Source organism: Scleropages formosus, chromosome 2, assembly GCF_900964775.1.
Source record: "Scleropages formosus chromosome 2, fSclFor1.1, whole genome shotgun sequence".
Taxonomy (NCBI): Eukaryota; Metazoa; Chordata; class Actinopteri; order Osteoglossiformes; family Osteoglossidae; genus Scleropages; species Scleropages formosus.
In genome coordinates, this window is record NC_041807.1 from 36,048,502 (window position 1) to 36,056,263 (window position 7,762).

Here is a 7,762-nt window from a genome sequence, read left to right on the forward strand (position 1 = left end):
CGGGCCGACTGCTTTCCATCAGGGCTTTGGTAGGGGGTGGGTAAGGCCCTGAGCAACAGGTCCCCTAGGGCAGGGCAGGACATCCCCCGAGCAGCTGGGCTCACCCGCCCTCAGTAGACACACACACAAATACAGACAGACACACACATGCGCGACTGCTGCGTTGTCCATTTGTGTAACAGGGCATATGAAGGCAACCCTGAGGGCATTTTGTGTGTGTGTGTGTGTGTGTGTGTGTGTGTGTGTGTGTGTGTGTGTATTTATTACCTGTCATCTGATGGTGACCTTCTGCTGGCAAGGCGGTGCATTTGTTATCTGCACCTCCAGGTATAGTGGCATATGTCAAAACAATAGGGTAAAGCAATCAGGGACACGGATCTGAACGATAACCAGATGTATCAGAAATGATCTTGTTCAGCTCTTTTAATATTCCAGAAAAAGCAGGTATACAAGCGCTGATCTTGATTGTGTCTTTGTCCGACAATCTTAATCAAAGTCTTGAAAACGCAGCTGTCCGGAACAAACTCGAAAGGGAAATTTCTCGTTGCCGTGATGAGCCGTAAGCAAAATGGTTTAGACAGGCAGGTGCCATTGATCCTCCTTCAAAGTGGTTTGAAAGCTCCCAACAGGGCACTTACACTTGCCCTGGGGTGACAGTACAAAGAGGTCCAGCAGGCTGCCACACAGGGCGCGTGTGTGTGTGTGTGTGTGTGTGTGAGTGTGTGTCACCCAACAGGTGATGTCAGCCTGGGAGTGTTACAAGTATCGAGCAGCGCTCAGCTCCAGGAAGGAGGATGCAGAGAAAAAGCTTTGCGTTCATTTGAGGACATGCTGGAAGTGCAACCCTATGGCACCCAGTACACAAATTACACGCACCATGGTGCCCGCACACACGTTGCATAAACCGAAATACACACACGGCTCTGCTTCCTCAGCACTCTACTCAGCCTCTGCGTACAACATTCTGCATACCAAATTTTATGTGAACTCGCCATTGTACACACCCTAAACACACCAAAGCTGGCATACCACTCTTCATATATACTATTCTTCTTAATCACACACACACACACACACACACACACACACGCTGTCTGAAGCCACTCGTCGCAGCCTAACCCAGCAACACAGGGTGCAACGCCAGAGGGGACACACCCCAGACGGGACACCACTTCGTCGCAAGGCTCTCCAAGCAGGACTCGAACCCCAGACCCGCCACGCAGCAGGACCCGGCCAAGCCCGCTGCACCACCATGCACCCCTTCTTAAGCTCTATGTGGAGAATTGTACATAAACTTATAAAACCCAAAACACACACTTGTGTAAAGACACAGCGCTGCGCTCCTCCGCTTCGCACGACGTTCTAAACGCAGAATTCTACATAAACTCCAGCCAACTCGCTGGTCAACAGACCATAAAATCCACCTGCACCTTACGCAAACCAAAATGGACACATTTCTTTATATACACACATCTCCACACAGCCTCCGCACGCCATATTCCACATACACAAACCCTCCACGCACCGCCCTAAACGGGTGCAAGCAACAGATTTTAGCCTCTGTTTTACTAGCAGGATGTCTACAAAACATATTGCTTTTACGAATCTGCGCTCGTTCGATAATAGGGCTGCATGAGCGAACGCTGTGAGAATGAGGAATGCTTTGAGAAGAGGCCGGAAGGTGATCTCCAGGGGACGCGGCGAGTGGCCGGAATAAAACGGAAACAAAGCCGCAGAAACGCGGACGAGGAATTTGACCGTTGACGAGGAAAGACGCGGACGTAGAAAAGCACGAGCTCGCGGTGAACGACGGGGGTGCGAATGGAGGCGGAAGCAGAGGAGAGGGGTCTGCTCGGTGAAAAGGAGCATTGATGCCGTTTGCCCAGGATACGGTGGCGGAGGTGCGGGCAGCCCGAGCTCCCGCGGTCCCAGACTTCCCGGGAGGGTAGCAGGCCCAGCGGGACGCTTTCCGCAGCCCATTGTGAGAGAAGAGCCGAAACATTAATCTCCTCATAGAGCCCCTGCCACCGACTCAGGGCAGAGAGAGAGAGAGAGAGAGATGTAACAACAAAAGCATTCTGCACTAGGGCCTTGCTGCATGGAGTCTACGAAAGCAGAGCAAGAGAGAAATCGCGGAGAGGTGAAGAACAGCACGCCCAGCTCTTGGGCGGCCGGCCTCGTACCGTTATACCGTGAAACTGTTATCGGCCATTTGCGAAACACGGTAAAGTAACTGAACCTGCAGCAAGTTAGTCTGTGGAACACAGTAAAATGGATGAATTTACGTTGAGTCTCACAGTAAAATTACTAAATATACCAATTCAGTGATAAAAAAACAGGGTTGTTCTCACAGCTTCTAAAGATATGGAAACTAACCGTGTGTTACGATCGGATTGATTTGATTGATTGATGAAACGAAGGCGAAGCTGTTGTCGGGCTGTGCGCGGAAAGCGGCGTTCTCGAAATGTCAGATGTCTCTCAGTGATGTCTGCCTCTCATCTCAGTTACATTTCCTCGCCGCGGAAGAGGTGTGAGGGCTTCCTGTGTCTCCGACAGAGCGCTCCGGTTTCGGTGGAGGACCTGAACATGCTGGCAAAGGGGAGTCAGAGCAGGAAACACGGAGAACACCGGGAGCTGGAAGGAGGAGCAGCAAGGAGTACGGAAACGAGGGGTGGGAAATTACTCGTTGCCGTAACCGTCAAAACAAGAATCTTCTCTTTTTGTCGTATTCATGGCACGGTGGCTCAGCAGGTAGCGCAGATGCTTCATAGCAACTGGACTCTGTATTTGGACATGGGTGGGAATTCCACTGAGCCCGTCTTTAGCGTTCAAGTTCTTCCCATGTTTGTGTGTGTTTTTTCTGGGCGCTCTGGTTTCCTCCCACAGTCCAAAGGCATGTGGCAGGTTGGTGACTAAGCGTAATGTGAGTGAGTGGTTGTGTTACATTTCGCTGCTCTACAGATGGGTTAGTGTAGAGTACCTAACGCTGTAAGTCACCTTGGAGAAAGATGTCGGCTGAATATTTGTTTATCGTCATTGCAGGTCGCTTTGGAGAAAAGAGCCCGCTAATTGGATAAATGTAAATGTAAATCCGAAGTCGGTGAAAGACATGCAGGATGTGAGTCTTAGGGAAACAGAAAAGGATATAAAATATATGAATACACAGTGTGTATGCATATATATATATATATATATATGTACTATATATGTACATATATGTGTGTGTGTGTGTGTGTGTGCTGTTCATCCAAAGTCTCATGAACAAAAGCTAGATTCAAACAAGAGGGCTGACACTTTTGACTGGTACTGTAAAAAAAAAATATATATATATATATACATATACATACACACACACACACACACACACACACACACCATCTGAAACCGGTTGTCCCATACAGGGTCACAGAGTGTAACCCAGCAACACAGGGCGTAGGGCTGGAGGGGGAGAGAACACACCTAGGACGGGACGCCAATCCATCACAAGGCACCCCAAGCGGGACTCGAACCCCAGACCCACCGGAAAGCAGAACCCGGTCAAACCCTGAAATCATGCCCCCCTTCTATACTCTATATATATATATCTATGAATAGTTGTTGATGAGGCATTTGGTGAACAATTCCCAGCGATGTAGGACACCTGTACATTGCTCTTTTCACTTTTTTTCTCCAGTTCACCTCACTCAGATACTGTCCAGGTAGCCCAGGTGTACTCATACTTTTGAACGGTATTCCGTACAGTCCCGTGAATCCTATTAAACACCTGCTCGGCGTTCGGAGATCAAACCGCCTAGAGAGCCGGCGATGTCGCCACGCCACACGTCGCGCACGTCACGTACGCACGCTCGCGAGTCCCCAAGCTCCGTGCGCCTTCGGCGTGGCGTGTTCCCAGCGTGCGTGTAACAGCGATCCGGCGAAGGCCTTGGGAAACATACAGAGGAACAGATAGCGTATTCCTCCCAGATCGTTTCAAACGGCCCCCGATCGCGGTTTAACAAGTTGTTTGGCAAACAAATGCGATAACAGCGTGTTGTACCTGAGAACGGGGCGATTAGAGCGAGTCTGTCTGGGAGAGCTCCGGCCGACGGGGCAGAGCGGAAGCATCCGGCGTAACGGAGGGAGCGGCAGCCAGATGTCCGGGGCCCCCTCGTCCCACCGGCCTCCTCGGGGACTGCTCTCCCTGCCAGGAAGTTGTTTCAGAATCCAGACACGTTAGAAGAGGACACCCCCCCCCCTCCTCCTCGCGCCCTCTATCCTGTGACTCACCGCCAAACTCGGCGGTTCCTCCAAGCGCACACATGGACGCGCACGCACGGAACTGCAGATCAACGAAGCACAAAGCACTTAAAGTAAAGCCATCTATCTGTCTCTATTTATTTGCGTTCACAATCAGCGATACCGGCAGATATTTTTTAGAAATTTATAATCAGACAGTTACGGCTCAGGGGGGTGCGGTGGCGCAGTGGGTTGGACAGGGTCCTGCTCTCCGGTGGGTCTGGGGTTCGAGTCCCGCTTGGGGTGCCTTGCGACGGACTGGCGTCCCGTCCTGGGTGTGTCCCCTCCCCCCTCCGGCCTTACGCCCTGTGCTGCCGGGTAGGCTCCGGTTCCCCGTGACCCCATATGGGACAAGCGGTTCAGAAAATGTGTGTGAGTTACGGCTCAATACCCTTCGGCAATAATAATAAATGATCATTTGTTCATTTCTTGACATGACCGCTTGTCCAATTCGGGGTCCTGGCGGTCCGGAGCATATCCTGGAAGCACGGAGCGTGAACCAGGGTACGCTTGGAGCTGGATACCAGTCACACGCAGACACGGATGCGCACAAATGATAAATAATGAATAATTTTACATTTTATTTCTCCAAGCCGCCCCCCTGCCATATCGAAACGGCGCACGTAACAGACATCCAGTCCCTTAAAACACGTGGGAGCCAAGCTACAGATTACGGAGGGCATACGAGACACAAACAGACCGCAGTCCGCGGGCATAACGCGTTTACTCCGGTAAACCTGGTGCCCGAAGAGCTTATCAGCTCAGCGCAAATAAAAAGCAGGACGAAGAAAAAGCGAAAAAACGACAGCCGCGTGTCCTATCGATCCATTTCTCGGCCCTTTCAAATCAGAGCCGTTCCTTGTAGCTACGTGCATCACCGCACCACGCACACTCGCACGCTCTACACGCACACTTGGAAACACTCCCCCGAGTTCCTGCGCAGGGGATCTGATCTATTGACTGTGACACTTCTTTCCCAGACATCACAAACACCGAGCTCCCGCAGCATCACTGCCCCCCGAGTGTTGACGCTCAGCCTGGTACATGGAACAACCTGTTACTTCCTGACCTTCAGCACCGATAACGGCCCTCCCTGGAACACACTGATAGGGCTCATTGATTGTTTTCCACGGCGGCGATGGCCGGTTCCGGCCTCCGAGGGTTGCGGGCAAATGGGCAGCATGTAGGTGGATTACGTGAAATTAATAAGGTATCGGCTGTAAATAAAATTAATGAAATAAAAGAAATGAATGAAATAAAAACGCGAGCTCGGAATCTCCCAGAGTTCAACAGCGCACACAATGACATTTATCTGTTGTCCAAAAGGTAAACACTCGGGCCACGTGGCGTGCGCTGAAGTGACGTCACCGCTAATCTGTTCCCTAGTGGGAAACAGCAAAGCGGTGTGTTGAGGAACGTTGCCGAAATGCATGCTGGGTATTGAGAGCCGGGGGAGCGGTGTCGCGGCAGGCCTGGATGGGTCCTGATCTCTACCGGGTCAGGGGTTCGAGTCCCGCTTGGGGTGCCTTGCAATGGACTGGCGTCCTGTCCGGGGTGTGTCCCCTCCCCCCTCCAGCCTTGTGCCCTGTGTTTCTGGGTTAGGCTCCGCTTTGTTGTGACCCCACTTGGGACAAGCGGTTTCAGACCCTGTGTGTGTGTGTGTGTGTGTATTGAGAGCTCCGTGTTTATTATGCGCCGAAAAGACTACGGTCTGTTAGTCAGGCTATTCTCAGCAGTTCTTATCTCGCTTTTATTGCGGTGTACTGTGGGCTTCCTTTTCTCCGTTCCTGTCCGAGTGTTTGCCAACTCCTCCAGGTTCCTCCAGCTGTGTGGATATCCAGTAGTCTGGGGAGAGATAATACTTCGCCCCCCCTCCCCCCCTTCTCCCATTGCTTTATGGCTTCACGGCACCAGTCTGTCTGTCTCTGGAAGGTTTTCCATCTGCTGGTCTTACATGCGAATTGTGACTGGGATTTTACAACAAGTAGGCATGCAAGAACTTCGCCGTGGACGGTCCCAAGCCCGGCTGAGAAAGGAGGAGGGTTGGGCGTGGGACTAGCGACCCCACACCGTAAAACCCTCGCCAGCTACAGAAACGCCAACAAGGACACTTCATGAAATCTTAGCTCTTAGGGACACCTGGAGAACCCTTGCTGGCAGCCTATATGCCCCAGGAGGGATGGAAGGCATAGGAAGAAGACCAATGCAAAGAGGGGTGTCCTGGGTCGCCTGCTTAAACACCATAGTAAAACACTGCCGCGTTATATATGCTGTGCTGTAAACAAGTTGGTTCACACAGTGCCCCCCCCCCCGAGAGGCGTATTCTTTTAGGTGACTGGCTGGAGATTAACTGACATGTTCCTTCAATGTGAGTTCTGCTGCTTTGTCCATTTATGCAGTCGATGTTTCACAGGAACAATTTTGCCGAAGGCTGTTACATCAGGACCCGTTTAGACTTTCAGTCAAACGGCAGCTTTCAGCTGCGATCCAGTTAACCTTGCGTAAATATGGGTCTTGTGGAAGAAGTATGCCTTTCCGGACAAAGAGTTTCTCTAGGAAGCTTTTGCAAGGTGAAAAACGGCAGGGTTTTTACCTGCCGCTTTGCTTGCACCCTCGCATGGGCTGCTGCGAGTACGATGTGCCCTAAACGAAGTCGGGACTGAGTCCGAGAGTCTAGCTGCTGTCATTTGTACCACCGAATGGGCAAAATTATACCTGAGTTCAGAACTTCTGTTGCTCTTTCCTTATTTTCGCTTGCAACTTTAAAAAGCTCATATCACAGGAGTACATAATTCAGGCCTTAGTCCAAAGTCCCTCGATGGAAGAAACCTCCCATTTAGCAGAGGCATCCATCCAAAGCAGCACACACATGTTAAAAATATACAAAGCAGGACATCTCTCTGAAGCAATTTCTTATAAATACAACAGCAGGGACCCCCCCCCCCCCCCCCCCCCCCATACCATCAGTGTCCCTGTCCGTGTCTACTCGTATCACCGATGGTCGTGTCAGTTGGATCGGACTTCTAAGATTGAATGTTTCTGATTTTATCATCATTTATTCACTTAGCTGATGATTTCCCCCAAAGTCACTTACAATGTTAGGTTTATAGAACTGGGTGTTTTTTCCCCAACTGCAAAACAGGGTAACTACCTTGCAGACAGATACTACAGAAAGAGTAAGTACAACCCCGGTATTTCAGTTGTAAGGTGACAGCTCTGAACAGTACATTATCCGCTGCCCTAGATACTTCACGGAAATCAATTTCCCTTGGCGGTGAGGTAGCACTGCGAGAGCAGCACGGTGGCATGGTGAGTAGTGCTGCTGTCTCATAGCACCTGGGTGGTGTGAGAGGATGTTGGTTTGATCCCCACTCAGTCTGTGTGGAGTTTGCATGTTCTCCCCATGTGCTCTGGTTTCCTCCCACACTCCAAAGACATGCTGCTCAGGTTCACCCATAGTGTGTGAGTGACAGAGAGTGTGTTCCAC

The 7,762-nt window shown here is 51.0% G+C and overlaps 1 long non-coding RNA gene across 1 annotated transcript; it reads right to left on the minus strand.

The window, feature by feature from the left end:
* Positions 1–3,503: 3,503 nt before the first annotated feature.
* Positions 3,504–4,400, minus strand: LOC108924908 (uncharacterized). Its single transcript, XR_001965358.2, has 3 exons — positions 4,267–4,400; positions 4,037–4,180; positions 3,504–3,921 (listed from the first exon to the last, which is right to left on the minus strand). It is a non-coding gene; the product is annotated as an uncharacterized LOC108924908 (long non-coding RNA).
* Between the last annotated feature and the right edge of the window lie 3,362 nt (positions 4,401–7,762).